Source organism: Mirounga leonina, unplaced genomic scaffold, assembly GCF_011800145.1.
Source record: "Mirounga leonina isolate KUSES-001 unplaced genomic scaffold, KU_Mleo_1.0 Mir_353, whole genome shotgun sequence".
Lineage (NCBI taxonomy): Eukaryota > Metazoa > Chordata > Mammalia > Carnivora > Phocidae > Mirounga > Mirounga leonina.
Genome location: NW_023270699.1, coordinates 2,534,692 through 2,550,834, shown reverse-complemented (window position 1 = coordinate 2,550,834; position 16,143 = coordinate 2,534,692). Strand labels below are relative to the sequence as shown.

General features: G+C 61.1%; 1 protein-coding gene across 1 annotated transcript in view; it reads left to right on the top strand.

Annotated features, from left to right (window-relative positions):
- Positions 1-7,399: 7,399 nt before the first annotated feature.
- Positions 7,400-16,143, top strand: part of AGPAT3 (1-acylglycerol-3-phosphate O-acyltransferase 3) — a 153,220-nt gene continuing 144,476 nt past the window's right edge. Inside the window, exon 1 of the mRNA XM_035030080.1 lies at positions 7,400-8,966. The gene's annotated coding sequence lies outside the window, so the exon portion shown is untranslated. The remainder of the gene's footprint in view (positions 8,967-16,143) is intronic.

Below are 16,143 nucleotides of genomic sequence, written 5' to 3'. Positions count from 1 at the left end.
CCGGCCTGCCCAGCACAGCTGGTGGGCCGAGCTCAGTAAAGCTCGGTGGCCTGGCGGACACGCTGAGCCCCCAAGTCTTCTCCGGTGGCGCCCCGGGCCGGGGTCCCATTGCTGTTCCTGCCTTTTCTGTGTGTGACGGGGACAGATGCTTTATTGTTTTGGTTGAAATTTCTTCGGTCAAAAAATTAAGGAAACAAGCACACTAGAAATTTCTGAAAAAACAGAAGTTCTACCTGACTGCCGTCCTCAAACCAGAGTGTTCGTGGCTTCCTGAGTGTTGGGTTCTAGGCCATTCTCAGGCCACACTGTGGTCCTTCCCTCCCCGACCATGCTGTGTGGACACCGTGACTGGGCACGCTGGCAGGCTGGGATGGCTTGTGGCCCCCCTGTGTCTGACTGGCGGCATCCCCTCTGTCCCCCATCAGCACGCGCTGTCCTTGGGCAGAGCAGGGAAGCCTCAAGAGGAAATGGAGGGTGACCACCAGCCCTTGCCCCCAGGAGAGCCTGTGTCCAGGAGCAGGTGTCCTGTTTATTTCCCTGTGCGTTCTTTTTCTAAAACCGTTTTATTGAGCTGTCATTCATGCGCCTCACAAGTCCCTCGTGTCACGCGAACAGGTCCATAGTTCTCAGTACAGAGCTGTGTAGCCATCGCCAGAATCCGTGTTCGACCATTTCGTCCTGAGAGACCGCCGTCCTTGAGCTGTCCCCTCCTGGCCCCCGACCCCAGCTGACACCCACTTTGTGTCCGCACAGATGTCCCGATTCTGGACTCTCATGTAGATGGAATCCCACCACGTGGGTCTTCGTGTGCTTTTCTCACGTAGTGTGTTTCCAGTGTTTATCTGTGTTTGTCGCACGCATCAGGATTTCATTGCCCGTGTGGCTGAGTGATACTCTGTTGTGTGGATTCTCAGTCTCCCCCTGCCATCCAAAAGCACCACGCTCCTGTGAAACCCTCCGTAAGCCGAGACGACATAAGGCGAAGAAGCAAGTGCCGTTAGTTTACGTGGAAAACTTCTGAGCATTCCCAGACCCCAAAAATCACTTCTCCCAGGCTCTTCTGATCCCCAGGACATGTTTAGCTAATGGACACACAAAATCAGTCGAGATCAAGCCCAGATGCTCAGGGACGCAGCCGAGAGCCCCGGGGCCGGAGGCTGAGATGCTGCGGGTGGTTCGCGGGGCAGGAGGTGGGGGGCCGCGCTCGCTGCTCGGGTGCAGTCCGCCGCCTGCATGGCGGCTCACTGCACACCCGCCGCTGGACGCGGTTTTCGCTTTTCGCCTTTTCCACCTAGAAGTGGAAATCTTCAGATTGATCTGCAAAAACAGGTAGTGAGGTAGGTCTTTCACAAGCGTGAAGTGGGGTAACGCGACCTTCCACAGAGCGGGGCGCCTGTAGCACCTGTTTGGGGCGCTTCCCCACCTGTCGGTCACGGTGAGTGGGGCCGCTGCAGACCCCCGCGCGGACACGCCCTCCTTGTGTGTGGACCCAGGCGCGGGATGTGAGGCCGGTGGCAGGTGACCGCGGTTCTGGATGGTTCCCACCTCCGGGGACGGGGTGTGGCGTCAGGCGAGGGCTCCCCGTGCCGCTCACCCCGTGAGCTCTCGTCACCACGGTGGCACAGCCGGTCGGAGCGGACTGACGGGCTGAGAGTGCCGTCTGCTCATGGCTGTGGAGAGCTTGCCTTGTCCCTGCGCAGGGGTGCACAGCGCTGGCTGTCCCACCCCGCCCCTGCCTGTCCCTTGTGGACCTGGCTGACGGGCCCCGGCAGGTGACTCCTTGGAGTAACTTAGGGAACATTTTCTATAAGTCTCTCACCTACGGCACAGCCATCGAGTTTGAGAAATTAGCATGGGCACCTCAGTGCCATCCAACCCTCTGGTCTGGTGATGCCCTCTGTGGCCCTGGGGCCCCATCTGGAGTCTCCTGCATCACATTCTCCTTACTCTTTAGTCCCTTGAACTAGGTCCTCCATCTCTGCCTCACATCCAGGACCTGGACGCTGGGTGGATCTCAGGCTGGCGGTCTTGTACGTCGTCCCCACTGCGGGCGTCTGGTGGCTCCTCTCGTCTAGACGCAGGGGATGCAGGAGTCAGAAGCGAAGCTGGTTCTCTGTCCTGCCTGGGCCTCGGCTTCCTGCTGGCTTTGGTACAGAGGGTTCTTGTGAATGTGGCCCCTTCCCTTGGGGGTTGACGGTGTACGTGCTGAGGGGCTCCGGAGCCCCAGTACCCAGTTTCTCATCAAACTCTCCATTCACTCCTTGAGTGACTTGCGTTGGTGGCTCATTGTTTCCTGTTTTATCCAGTAGGTTATAATCTGTTACTGTTACTTGTTTTAATTGCATGTCCCATTTGGGCCAGTGGGAGACGTCAGGCCGGCTTCTTGGTGGGGAGCACCCACGACCTGTCACCTTTGTTACGGCAAGAATCCTCAGCTCTGGGACCAGCTGCTTCTCCCAGGATGCTGATGTGGAGGGTACAGCCCTGCCCGGCTCAGGAGGGGCTGGTGTGGGTGAGGGTCTTCTGGGGTCCCTTTGTCTTGTTTTGTTCTGAAACAGCTTTACACACATGTGCTTTATAGGCTGTTCAGTTTGCCTATTTAGAGTATGCGGTTCAGGGGTTCTCTGAGTCCATCACCACAGTCCATTTAGGACATTTTCACTCATCCCCAAAAGAAACCCCATCCTGGGGGCTTCCTTTAACTTGGGGAGAAAGCCTGTGTGAAGCTTTCGGACCAGTAGGAGCCCCCACCGTGGGGTGGTGGTGGGTGACTGATCACAAGGCTAATAGATTAATTGATCGTTTCCTTGAACAACTAAAGGGTCTAGAACAAATACGGCTTGTGTCCGAGGTGACAGCAAATTCCTGTAGCAAACGTGATTTACAGTTTTGTGGTTACTCCAGCTCTGCTTCAGTGTCTCTTCTGGGCACAGGAGCTCGAGTTCAGTGGTTACGTAGGGGGCATCTGGGGATCCCTGTGCCGCCTCTGTGTTGGCACACATAGGACCACAGCTTCCGTCCTGGTGCCCAGAGACTGCCCCTGGGCCATGGGCTCTCGGCTACCAACCCCGGGTCACCAGAGTTCAAGCTTTGTCCTTGGCTTGCTGAGGAGGGTCAAGGACAGCACAGCCTTGAATTACCAGAGGGCTTGTGTCTGCCTGGGGGTCCTCTAAGTTAGCTTCTCATCAAGCACTACTGTGACCTCTGACCCCCTTCCATTTTAGCCACGACCAGGAGGGAGTCAGGCCCTGGGTGGGGTTGAGGGGGCAAAGCAGGGGGCAGCTTTTGCCCAGGCCAAAGAGACATCAGGGATGCAAGGGAGGGGGTCTTGTTGGGGTGAGGGCCGGCAGGTGAGGAGGGGCTGGTGTTTGCTGGAGGTTCATGCAGGGGAGTGACCGGCCAAGGCGGTTTTGCACCTGTCCCTCTGGTAGTGGGATAGAGGGTGGACTTGGGGACAGTCTTGCCAGCAGCCCCGGGTTGGGACGCTCTCTGATTGATGGCTTTTCACACACTGCCTTATAAAAATAGCCTCTTAATCACTAGGGGCCTGGCAGCAAAGGACTCTCCTCATCCTCAGCCCAGAAGTTCCCCAAATGGGCGGCAGGATGCAGAACCCCGACCATGGTGGCTGATGGACAGCTGGGTGCGCTGGAGGGGCAGATGGCGGGGGCCCATCCTATGGCACGTAGCCTGCAAAGAAAGAGGAGGGCCCCAGGGGGCATCCACATGCTGCCCGCCCTGTCACTGTGGGAAGGACTGAGGCTCCCGGTCCCAGTCCGTAGCCTGTAAGGGCCAGTTAAATCCCAGCTGGAAACGTTTCCCCAAATGACCTTTCTGCTGTGAAGAGAACGCGCCAACCAGCTGACTTCAGCAGTGGGCAGGCTTGGAGACTCTACTGAAAGGGGCCACTTAGCTTGTAAATTGGGCTGATTTTCTTTCCCGAGCCGGATTTGGCTGGAGGGAGCTGTGTCCAGCGGTGCCTTGTCTTCCTGCAGCAGCCGTTCCCGGGCACCCTGAGACTCCCCTCCGAAGCCCAGTCTCGCGGCACGCCGGCGGCTGCCATGGCCCATCCCTCTCCGAGGGGAGTTTCTTCGCTCTGAGCTGCCGGTCAGCCGGACGCGTGCACTCTGAGGTTGCAGCGCAGATGGCTCTGTTCCTGCGGCGTGACGTGTGGGCGTGCATGCAAAGTCACACTCACGTCTCCGTCGTCTGTCCACCTCTTGAGCCTCTACTTACCTGTGTATCTGCCTGTCATCCCTACTTCCCCACCTCCCAGTCCTCTGTCCTGTCATCTCACCTCTCTCCACCCACTTACTTGTCCTCATCCTGTTCATCACCCACCTGCCCTTTACGGAAGAGACGATTGAAGAACCGTGGCAATTCTTATCTGTAAAGTAACCTGTTTCCTCACGTGTTAACCCCATGGTGTCTTCTCTCCACGGCGTCCTCCCCCATGGCGATGTCCTCTGTGGAGTGGCCTTGTTTACGTGGAGCCCTCCATCCTTGTGTGGGTGAAGGGCAGGGTGGAGGTCCAGGGAGGGCAGCCCAGCCCCCTTGGGTGGCCCCTTGGGATGTCTGCTTCCCCTGCTTCTCCCCCATGTCCTCTCGCTCATCCGCTCCCATTGCCCTGGGACCTGCCACAGGGAGCGGGTGCAGTCCCACCAGCTGCCTCTGGGGGCGCCCTTGGTCCTTGGATTACATCTCTAGTCCCTCCCGGCCAGGTCATCAGGAATGCTGTCCCACTGGCCAGTGGCTAAAGCCCCATCTTGTTCTTTTTCTTGGCACTGTCTCCTGTGCCCCGGGTGGGTGAGCAGGGCTCTGAGTCTGTCCGATGGGGATGGTTGCATGGATCCTCACCCAGCCCAGTTGGCCCAGTAGCCTGTTTTGTCCTCCAGGCCCCAGGCTGGACGCAGGTCGGGGTCCTTCGAGCCTGGTTTCTCACCTCCAGCCTGCCTGGCCCCACAGGTGAGGCCAATGTGGGGGCTTCCTTTCTGGGCTCCCCAGGCCCCTCCCTCCAGGGGTGACTGGCAGAGCTCCAGGCTCTGTACCCCGCGCTCGTCCCTCTCCTGGAGGCTGCAGACTCTTCACTGCCAATGGCTGGGAAGCAGGCCCCAGGAAGAATGTGCATCCCTGCCCAGGGCCCTCTTGGCTGGCGCTGCAGACCTCGAAGGCGGAGCGTGAAGGTGGGCAGGCAGCCCTACACACTTGGCAGATGGGCCTGGGGAAATCTGTGGCGCCTGTGGCCCCAAGGCTTGCCGCCCTGCCTGCCTCTTGGAAGCCTCTGGATTCATAGGGTCGGAGGCTGATGTGCAGGCAAAGGAGAGGTGTGGCCCCCAGGGCCTGTTGGAAGCCAGGTTTGGGGGTGGTGGGGGTGGGTGCTCCTGCCGACGTAGCCAGTGCCCTCCCGTCTGAGGTGGGCAGAGGGAAAGGTGCCCTGGTCCCCCCTCGGGTGGGTCCCTAACCACCTCGTCTGCCTGTGGGTGGGGTCGGTGATTTCCGTTGGCTCCACGGGGTATCCCTGCTGCCAGCACCCCATTTCTGGAAACCCAGGAGTGTGGGTAGAGCCCCAGGCAGAAAGCTGTGGGGAACCAGCCTTACCCCTGTCCTTTCCCGGGGTGGGGCGGCAGAGCCTCCGGACTTTACGGTTTGCCCGTGGGTCACAACCCCTGCCCCCGCCGCTTATTTGCACAGCCGGGCAGCCTGATGGGTGGCCACACAGCATGGGAAGAAAGGGGAGTCAGCCCGAGGGCTGGGTCAGCGGTGCGTAGCCAGCGCACCCAGCAGGCGGGCACGCCGCGGCTCCTTTGTGTAGTTTGACGGGGCCCTGGGTGGCCGCGCTAGGTTCTCGCCCCCTGCGGGGCCTTGCTCATGGGGGCACTGTGGACACTTCCTCTCTTCCGAGCGTGCGCCCGCCGCACTTAGGAACCTGCACCGTGGGATTCTGAGTAACGACATTCGGTTCTTTGCAGTGGCCTGCACTCCCCACGGGTCCCCGGCAGTCCGGCTCACTGCCCCTCCCTGCGGTCACCCCCTTCCCTCTTGTTTCTTTCCTCCCTTCTTCTCTCTGCTTTTCTCTGTAAATGCTCATTCAGTCTTGCACACTCGGGGGCTGGGACCGCAGTGCTGAGGTCGGGCGCCAGGGCGCAGCCCTGCGGGCTCCTGCTCAGGGTCTCACGTGCTGAAGTTGAGGTGAGGGCAGGGCTGCTGTCACAGGTGAGGTGTGGGGTCCCCGTCCCAGCCCACTGGTGGCTGGCAGAGTTCAGTTCTTGGCAGCTGGGGGCCTGAGGTCTCTTGTTCTTGCTGGTTGTCCGCAGCTCCTGGCCGGTGCCCACGGCCACTCGGCTCCCATCCATTCGTCCATCCTCTTCTCTGCACTCTAGCCTGCCTGATTAGGACAGGCCCACACATGCTGGGGCTGACTAAGCATCCTGCCCCCACAGTCCCCAAGTCCAGGCCTTCTCTCTCCTGAGTCTTATACTTCAGAGCTTGGCCCCGTCCCTTTCCTGCCCCCGGAAAATTCCTGCTCTGGGAGGATTGCCAGAGTGAAAGGGATCGAAAATACTGGAATGTTGCGGGGGTGGGGGGCAGTTAGGATTGACTAAGCCAGAGAGTGGCCCCAAACTCCCTGGACACCCAAAGCACTCCGCCTTGCTTGGCAGTGCCGCGGATTTCCCTGGCCAGGGTCCAGGGGTTGTGCTGGGCAACGGGGCAGGGGGTGGAGAGGGGGCGTTCTGGGTCACCTCATCACCCCACCTTGTGCACAGCCCGGTCGCCCCGCCCCACCATCTGCCTTTCCCTGTGTGCCCTCACCCTGCACCGCAGAGCATCCTGCGGCCAGGGACAGGGTTGACTCAGCTCGGCGTCACCAGCCCTCAGTGTGTCAGGGCGCCCTAGGAGCTCCTGACACGTGGTGCCTGGGCCACCCGGGGGGCAGGGGGACAAGCGTGTAACTGAGTGCCTGTGGCTGGTCCTGTCTCTTCCGTGGTGGGTTAGTTCCTGGGCTGGCTCCTTTCTGGGGAGTGAATCCTGCCTTCCATGCTGGAGGGCCAGACCACTCCCAGGGGCTGAGCCAGCACTTCTCGGGTTGGGTAATCCCTTGGGCACACCCCAGGACCCCATTTCCTTCTTGGCACTTGAGTGGCGTGGGCGTTGCCCTGGGGTGTGTCTGCCCTTGCACCCTGAGAGGGAGGACAATCCAGTCATTATGGCTCTTGGCAGCCCTCCTGTTGAAGAACAGAACGCCTTGTCTTTTTTTTTTTTTTTAAGATTTTTGTTTATTTATTTGACAGAGAGGGAACACAAGCAGGGGTAGTGGGAGAGGGAGAATAGGCTTCCCGCTGAGCAGGGAGCCCACTGTGGGGCTCGATCTCAGGACCCTGGCATCGTGACCCGAGCCGAAGGCAGATGCTTAACGACTGAGCCACCCAGGGGCCCCCAGAACGCCCTGTCTTGCCTAAAGGCCCTGGGTCACCCAGATGTGGAGAAACCATCCCCCTGCCCATTCTCCCTGCTGAGGCCTGAGCCCTGAGCCCTGCACACCCACAGCTCTGCTTCCGAGGGCCCCCTGCCCACCGGGCCAGGCCCCTGCTTCTCTCAGCCCGTGTTCCCAGGGGGAACAGCCCCGACCTGACGCCTTTTCTCAGAGCCCCTTTGCTTTGTGCCAGTCTGAATGGTCCTGAATCCTCTCTTCCAGATCTTTCCTGGGCGGGAAGCAGACTCGGCTGTTTCAGTGTTGGGTGGATTGGGCCTTGGGGGTCCCTGAGTTTGTATCATGTGTGGAGGCTTCTGAGGGGCGAGGCAGCCCTACCTTCCGCTTCCCAGCCCCGTGTCTGTGGCAGCTTGCTGGACGGTCAAGGCTGTCTTTTTGTAATTATTTATGTACTACGTTCTGCCCTGATGTGAATCGGTGATGTGCTTGGGTTTCGGGAGCGACATGTTGATTTGGAATGCTTCGACTAACTGAAGCCAGACTCAGGCTGGCTGAAACAGGAGACGGGATTCAGTGGCCCTCGCCCCGGGGGAAATCTGGAGGTGGTGCAGGCCTCAGGTGAGGTCACTGCTGGGCAGGCCCCTGTCCCTTCACCAAGCAGCCGTGCTGGGGCTCCGCTCGCCCTCGCTCACCGGCTCGGAGACGCTCTGTCTGGAGGGGCCTGCTGCTGGCCACCCGGTCCCTCCCACGGAACTCCCGGGCCCACGGCACATGAACGGGAGACCCCGGGTGGGGCAGGCGGCGCGTCCAGTCTCCCCGACGTGAGGTTTCAAAGCAGGAAGCATCGTCTTCCCCTTTACTTGGGGTAGACTTCTGACAAGGGTGAGGAGTCGTAAGCGGGGCTGATGCCTGGCTGTCCGTGCAGCGCTGACAGGCCCCCAGCCCCAGGACTCCTGCAGGTTTTCTGCTGTGCTCGAGGCACCTGCGTGTGTCTCTGAAGGAGCTGGAGGCTGGCATTCCTCAGGGTTCCCAAGGAGTCCTGGCAGGGAGGAGCAGGGGCTGGTGTGGGAGGAACCTGGAGCTGCTGTCAGCTGGAGGCCAGCTTCCAGTCGGGACTGGAACCTGTGACGTGTGGGCGAGGCGTCCAGGGGGCCCTGCCCAGGTTTCGGGTCGCCGTGGGAGGCTCCCGCTCTCTCTGTGAACCGGGGCTGAAGCCTGCGGCCCAGGGTGGATGTGGCGCCGGCATTGGCCTGCAGCCAATTGGGGCAGTCATCAGTGAGTCATCTGCTTGGAAGCAGAGCCTGAGTCGGGGATTCTCGTCCTGCTGCCCCCAGAAGGTGGGAGGGCAGCGGGAGGGCAGCGAGGAGTAGCCAGGACGTTCTGCCTGGCACCCCCAGAGCTCTGGAGCACCAACGAGCCACAGAGCTGGGCCTGTCGCGAAGCTGGGTCCCGTTGTTTGGACTGGGTCCCCCCACCCCTCCTTGGAATCAATCACTGGCCATGAAGTGCGCGTAAGACCTTGGTGAGGATGTTCAAGGTATGTGGGGCCCATGTCTGGAATGGGGTGGGGGGGTCCCAAAGGCAGGACCGGCTGCAGGATTTGTGGGGCCCTGTGCAAAATTAACGTATGGGGCCTCTCTTTAAAATGAAGGATGTTGAGCCGGCGACGGCCGGGCATTAGCCCAGATGCAGGCCGTCTGTGCGCGGGCCCCGGGACAGGAGCTTTGTGCCGCTGTGCCGTGGGCTGTCCCTGGCGTGGAGCCCCGGTGTGCGCCTCCGCAGAGGGCCCACCACGCGCCTGGCTCCATTGTCTGGGAGCTCACGTTCCAGTGGAGGAAGAGCTGGGGTTTGGGGAAGGCAGAGTGGGTTGAGGGGTTGGCTGTGGCAGGTGAGGGGCCGTCTGGGGAGGTCACCTTTCACAGATCCCGGAGGGGGCAGAGCCGAGTCAAGCAGCTGCTTGGGGCAGTGTCCTCGGCCGGGGGCAGCCAGCGGGGAGGAGCGCTGTCCGTCCACTCGGGCTGTCTTAACCAATGCGCAGACCCAGGCTCAAACCACGGCAGCGTGCTCTGTCCCAGGGCTGGAGCGGGAGGTCCGAGATCAGCTGTGGGCAGGGCTGGCTCCTCTCGAGGCCTTGCCTGGGCGCGTGGACATGTCTTCTCCCGCGTCCTCATGTGCTCGTCCCTCTGTGTGTCTGTGTCCTCATCCCCTCTGCTCATGGGGACACCGGTCCGATCGGGTTAAGACCCACCCTGTGACCCTGTTTTAACTGAACCACCTGTACCTCTGGGTGCAGTTGCATCCTGAAGTGCTGGGGGTCAGGACTCGGACCTGTGAGTTTGGGGGGCACGCGGTTCAGTCCAGAACAGGCACTGAGGTCTGAGGAGTGCGCCCAGAGGTCTGCAGACCGAGAGTTACGTCAGGAGCCCTCAGGAAAAGTACCTTGGCCACTGCAGCGATGGTGAAAATAGTAACGCATTTCTCAGCGTCCTTCTGGGGATTGTTGTCCCCTCTCTAGCAGTGATCAGATGGACACTTGCAGACTCTAGCATAAAATGGAAGGCAGTTTTTGTGAAACTCCACGTCCCCAAACCACAACACACCTTACATAACTTGTGCCATGGTTTGCTCTCCAGAAAGCTCAACAATTTTTTTCCTTTTTAGAGCGAGTGTGCGTGTGCGCCTGAAGCGGGGGAGGGGCAGAGGGAGAGGGAATCCCAAGCAGACTCCCCGCTGAGCATGGATCCTGACCCAGGGCTCGATCCCACGACCCTGAGATCACAACCTGAGCTGACAAGACTCAGACGCTAAACCCACTGAGCCACCCAGGCGCCCCTCAACCTTTTATTAGAAAACACCAGGCTGTGTCCGTGTGCATGGGGCAGAAGGAGGGGTGGGTCTCCCCACATTCTAACCCCCCAGCAGCCCCGTGTCCCCAGAGCAAAGAAAGCAGGAGGCAAAACGTCACCAGGAGTTAGCTTCATCTCAGGGTCAGGATGAGCCAAATGCTCCCCTCTCCGACGGGATGGTCTCCACCCCTCCCTGTGCAGCCCCCGCCCACCCCACGCGCTCTCCCCACCATTTGTGTCCCACCACGCCCGTGGGCAGGTGCAGCGTGGGAGCTTGGACGTCACGTTTCCAGGGACGGGTGTTGTGTTGGCAGTGCCACGCCGGGCCCCGGCCAGCACTCAGGCCGTCAGGAGGTGTCACGAGGGCGCGAGCTGCCACGGGGCGGAGCCATCAGATGGCGGAGGAAGTACGTCACTGAGGACTTTGGAGGGTGCTGGGGACCCCGTTTGTCCTTTGGAAAAGGATTAATGAAGGGCAGGAGTCACGCCCCGACCCTGCCCTTCCCATCCAGGTGCTCCCAGACCCGCTCCTGCCAGGAGGGTGGTCCAGAGGCCAGGAGGGCGACTTTAGAGAAAGAATAGATGAGGAAGGAAGGGTGGCCTCCATCGTGCAGCCCCGACCGGGTCAAGGGATCCAGGTGGTGAAAACCCGCGGTGCTGACCCCACAAAACAGAAACAAGCAGACATGTGGCTCCTGGTAGAGGAACACACCGCCGCCTGCGAGGGCATCTTGCCCAGAAGGAGAGGGAAGAACCTGAATCGGGTTAAACCTACAGAGCCAAGACAAGTTCACAGACGCTGGGGACAGAAGGACACGCTCGGTGACACAAGTGGGGAATCCACAGGATGGGCAACCTGGTTCTTCAAAGAAACTGTGAAAAGGGGGAAGGTGAAAATCCTATTTTCATGATTTTCACTTTATTGTCACCCCGTAGGGATTTAGAAATGAGATGTTTAAAAAGCCAAGCATTTACGTGAGACCAACGTATTAATTGGTTAGGTTATTTTGTAAAATTGAAATCATTTTAACTATAAATCATTCTGTTCTAGTTTATGCAAACGGGAAGTCTGAATCTACACACAACGTACTCTTGCCCTGGGGCCGGGCCCTAGGTAACTTACCCGTGCTCCGTGCACACTCCTGGTGCTCTCCTGGGGGTGCAGGCTGAGGAGTCGCCGGGACAGGACCCTGGAGGGAGGGTTGGACCCTGCCGGGCAGCCTGCTGCTTCCAGACCTGACCTGGAGGGAAACGTATACATTCTCACTGTTAGGTGACTTTCACCCTCTCTTCCCCGCAGCCAGCACCGGCACCCCGGTCATGGCCGAGACGGCCACTGTGCCCTGACCCTTGGGGGGGTCGCATAGAGTGTGTGTGTTTGAGTCTGTCCGCCCCAGAAGCCAGGTAGAGAAAACCACTCAGAGGCAGTGTGTGGCTTCCTGCGATCACAAGGGGACCCCAGCCGGGTCAGTAGCACCCCGTGGCCCCCGGAAGCACCCCCATGTGCCCCCCGCCAAATAAGGGCCGTCCCGACTTGCACAGTTACCACCGCCTGTGTGTTTGAATGGGGTCACCGCCCAACCACGCCTCCTAGAGCCTCCAGTGTAGTCAGTCGTTCCCGTCACAGTTCAGACCATTCTTGGGCTGGTAAATACAACCTGTGATTCACCATTAGCGGCCTCGAGGACACCTGCCTGCACAGTCATCGTGTCCGGTTCGAATGTGCCCATCACCCCAGAGGAACCGGCACCCGTCGGCGCTTGCCCCCCCCCCCGCCCTTGGCGCCCCCGATCCTCTCTCGGTCTCCACGGACTTGTCAGTGCTGCACATTCTTGTAAATGGAAGTGCACACTCCGTGGCCCTTTGTGCCTGGCTCCTCTGGCTACTCATCGTGGCCTCGAGGCCCACGCTCGTCGTGGGGGGGTCAGTGCTTCCCCCCTGCTTGTGGCCGAGTGACACAACACCGTGCAGGTGGACTGAGCTGTGCTTGTCCCTTCATCTGTTGGTGGCGCTGCTGTGAACCTGGAATGGTTCACTTCGTCTGGTGTTCGCCAAGTGGGTTCCTGTGCCCCGTGGTGACTCTGCCGGGCTTACTGGGAACCACCGAACTGGCCCCCTGACTCTTAGCTTCAAAGTGCGCCGCTTCTCTTCGGGCTGTAGCTCCATCCGCCTCTTCTTACCGTTTATCTCGTGAAGCCCGGGCCCTTGGCCCCAGGGTGTCCCACAGCCGGGCCTGGCTGGCTGTGTCCGTGGGGTGCAGGGGCATTGGTTGAGTCCCGTTGCCTGTGCGTGGTAGGTACGTCTGATCCGTGGCTTGTAGCCACACGGAGCCCCATGGGTTCACATACTCCTCCCCTCGCTGGAGAGCCGCCTGGACAGCCAGGATTGCCCACAGCCCTGGTCTGTGCTGCCATGAACGGCCTGGGACACATCCTCCCTGGGACCAGCAAGGGTGTGGGTGGCATCAGGGCCTTGACCCGGGGGACCCTGGGCCTGGCAGACACAGGGCTGTGGTCCCAGGGACCTCACAGGGTGACCATGGTTTGGGGGGGGCACCATGACTCGTGTACAAATGCATTTGTGTTCATACTTTGCTTGGGTCCATAGGAACACGTCCACGGTTGAAGTGCAGAAGGACCATGGTGTGTGTGCGTGAGCGCACGTGTGTGTGCAGGAGAGCTGGCCGCCCTCTACTGGGCCCCCCGCCGGCAGCACGCTGAGGCTCCGCCGGGGGAATGTGGCTTGCCCTCTCCCCCGACTCCGACACTTGCTGTCCCCGTGCGCGGCGTCTGCCCAGTCCCTTCCTGCCTTGGCCCCGCAGGGAAGCCATCCCTCCTGACGCCCAGCATGGGCAGGCGAGGGCCCCTGTCTCCCTGGTGCTCAGCAGGTGCTGGGCCCTGGCCGGCCTGGGACGCGTGACGGGCCTCACGAGGGTCCTGTGTTCCCAGTGAGGTGGAGCCTCCTTCATGTGCATGGTTGCCGCTGGCGTCCCCCCAGTTTCCTTTGGTGCCGTCTGCCCCCCGTTGCTCAGGAGCCTGAAGCAGCTCCGTCTGCCTGAGGGCCCACATTGGAGGCCGTGTCCAGCAGCCACTGTGGCCCAGAGACGTGCGGACCAGGTGTCCCCTCAGACCCAGGCTGGGGTCCGCCACCCCTCTGCCTCAGGTTTCCCCCGGGGGTGGCCCTAAAAGTCACCCAAGTTCTGTTGGGGTGGATATGGTGGTGGGGAGGGCCACAGAGCTGCCACCTGCTGGTTCCCTGGGGCCTGCAGTCCTCAGGGCTCTGTCCCAAGACCCAGGACAGAACCCCCAAGAAAGAAGGTTTTGCCGGGGACACGTCATCCCGAGTGGGCGTGGGTGCATCACAGGCAAGTGACGTTCAGGTGGAGTTGGGACGAACCGCTGAGACATCTAGCAGAGTTCCGGAAAGGGGCTCCACATGGGGGTGCTCCCACTCACGCATGGCCGCTGCAGAAGGGCCTGGAAGCTCAGGGCAGGGGCGGGCTAGAGAGGAGCCGAAACCCAGCAGCGGGGTGTGGGGCGCCAGGGCGGCGTGTCTGGGTGAAGTGCTGCAGCCCCTCAGGTGGCCCCTTGAGAACCTGGGAAGGCTGATGAAAGGCTCCGTCCCGGGACTGGACGATGCAGGGTCTCAGGCTCGGCCCTCGGGTCTGCACACCCGTGGAGCCGGCTCGGGGTCCCCCCTCAGGGCACACCCGAGACAACCGGAGCCTGGGTGCTGGGGGGCGTTGATGAAGACTTGTATCGCGTCCTCACCTGCTGGCTGGCCTGGACTTTTTCCCCGACCCTGACAGCCCTTCGCTCCTTGACCATGGGCAGGGGAGACGTCTCGAGGTTCCGGAGGGTCACTCCCGGGGTGCCCGAGGTTCTTGGTGGAAGCGCTGTCTGGGGACCAGCCTCACGGGACCCAGTGTGGCAGGGAGGTGGCAGGGCAGCTGCGGCCGGTCAGCTTGCACTCTGTCTGTGTCACCTGGCACACTGTCCCCCATACCTCGGCAGCCTCTGGCCCGGGTCTGGGCCCACGCAAGGTGCTGTCCCCGAGGGCCAGCCTGTGTACCTCCCCAAAGGTCCCTCCAGGGGCTCAGGACCCCCACAGCCCAACTCCGCCTCAGGCTTCCTCCCATCGTGCTGCCACCTGGCTGCCCCGGTCAGGAGGGCCCCCTGGCCCCTGAGAGGACAAGGCACGTGCACGCGGGCTTCGTCGCCTTATCCCCGTGGTGACTGCACTGACCTGGCTTCCTGGCGAGTGACTTAAGGGTGAAGCAGCACTCCGGCCCAAGCAGGGGGCTACCTTGCCTGCCGGTGGGGTGCCGGCCCTACGGGGGGTGCCAGGCAGTGGGAGGGAGCCGGAGAGCCAGGCCCCGTCTGCCGCGCTGCGATTGGCGGTAGCCCCGGCCTCAGGTTGTGTGAGGACTCACTAAATTAATGCGTGTAAAGTACTGACAGGCCTGCGGGCACAGAGTGGCTGTGGGCAAGTGTTAGCCATCGGGTGTTTGGTGGTTTTTCCAGCCTGCTTGTGCGGCCCGGAGGCCGACCTCCAAGCTGTGGGAGGACGTCAGCGGGTGGCCGTGGAGTCAGGCTGGAGCCGAGGGGGTAAGTCGGGAAGCTTGCTGAACCTGCGTGTGTGAGCCGCCCTCCTTCCCTGGTGACAGGGCTTAGCAGAGAGGAGAGTTGCCTGCGCCCTCAGGGAAATGCGACGGAGCAGTTTATTTAAAGGAAGTTATATTTTTGGAGAGGCCTTGGAAGTACACTCGTCGCTTAAGAGAAAAGAGGCAGTTTTATCGCAAACCCGCCAGAGACACGAGGTCCGTCAGCCAAGGTTTCAGCCCTTTGTGTTCTTCAGCGCTCTGAAATGTAAAAGCAGCGTCACAATAGTAATTTGTGGCTCTTCAGGAGTCGCCTATAAATAGTGGAACAGACTGAGCTGGAGCGATGAAGGTGCTTGGAATAGCAATTAACTCGCCCAGTGAATCCCGGCAGAGCGGAGTGGTTGCGGGAAGGGACGGGCAGGGGCCAGACGCTGTGCGCCGCGGTCCTGTGCGTGGTCCCCCGGAGCCCCCGTGCTCTCTAAACCGCCCTGGCCGTGGGCCATTTCTGGGTAGGGGCAGTTCTGGCCCCAGCCCACCTGCCGTCCCCGCCGCCCGGAGAGCCCACAGCAGACTCCTGGTGTCGGGGAGCACCGTCCACCCAGGCCCAGAGGGGCCCCTGGCTTCTGCGGGCTCTTGCCCACGTGAGGACCTCTCCCTGTGCTGCTCTGCTCTGCGGGCAGCTGGGGGGGGGGGCGGGGGGGCCACTGGGCGCGGGCGCGGGCGTGTGCGCGTGCTGGGGGTGCCCCCAGCGAAACGGCTGCGGGCGTCCGGGGCAGGCTCCGACTTCTGCTTCCCAAGGACCCCGCCACTCCGGTGACCGGAGGACCTCACCGGCTGCAGCCGGTCTTCCACCCGTGCTTTGGGGGTCAAGCTGCTGTTCACCGTGAGACACAACTGCCAGTTAACTTCCCAGCAAGAATGGGTTTATCTGGGGACGACAGAACCGCAGCCCCCAAACAGCTAGCTCAGGCAACACCGTGGACAAGTCGGAACAGCGCAGAGGAGGCTCTTTTATAGAGGATGGGAGGGGGTGGGGGCTCGGGCTGTTGTAAACAGAAAGTCCATTGGAGTAAACTGGGCTCTGGAAGTGTAGTGGCCTCTCATTGGCTGGGCTGTGACAGTCTCACTTTGGCTGGGCAGTGACTGTCTCTCATTGGCTGGGCCGTGACAGTCTCTCATTGGCTGGGCGGGCCATGACGTCTCATATTGGCTGGGCCCTGACAGTCTCATTGGCTGGGCCGAGACTGTCTCTCATTGGCTGGGCG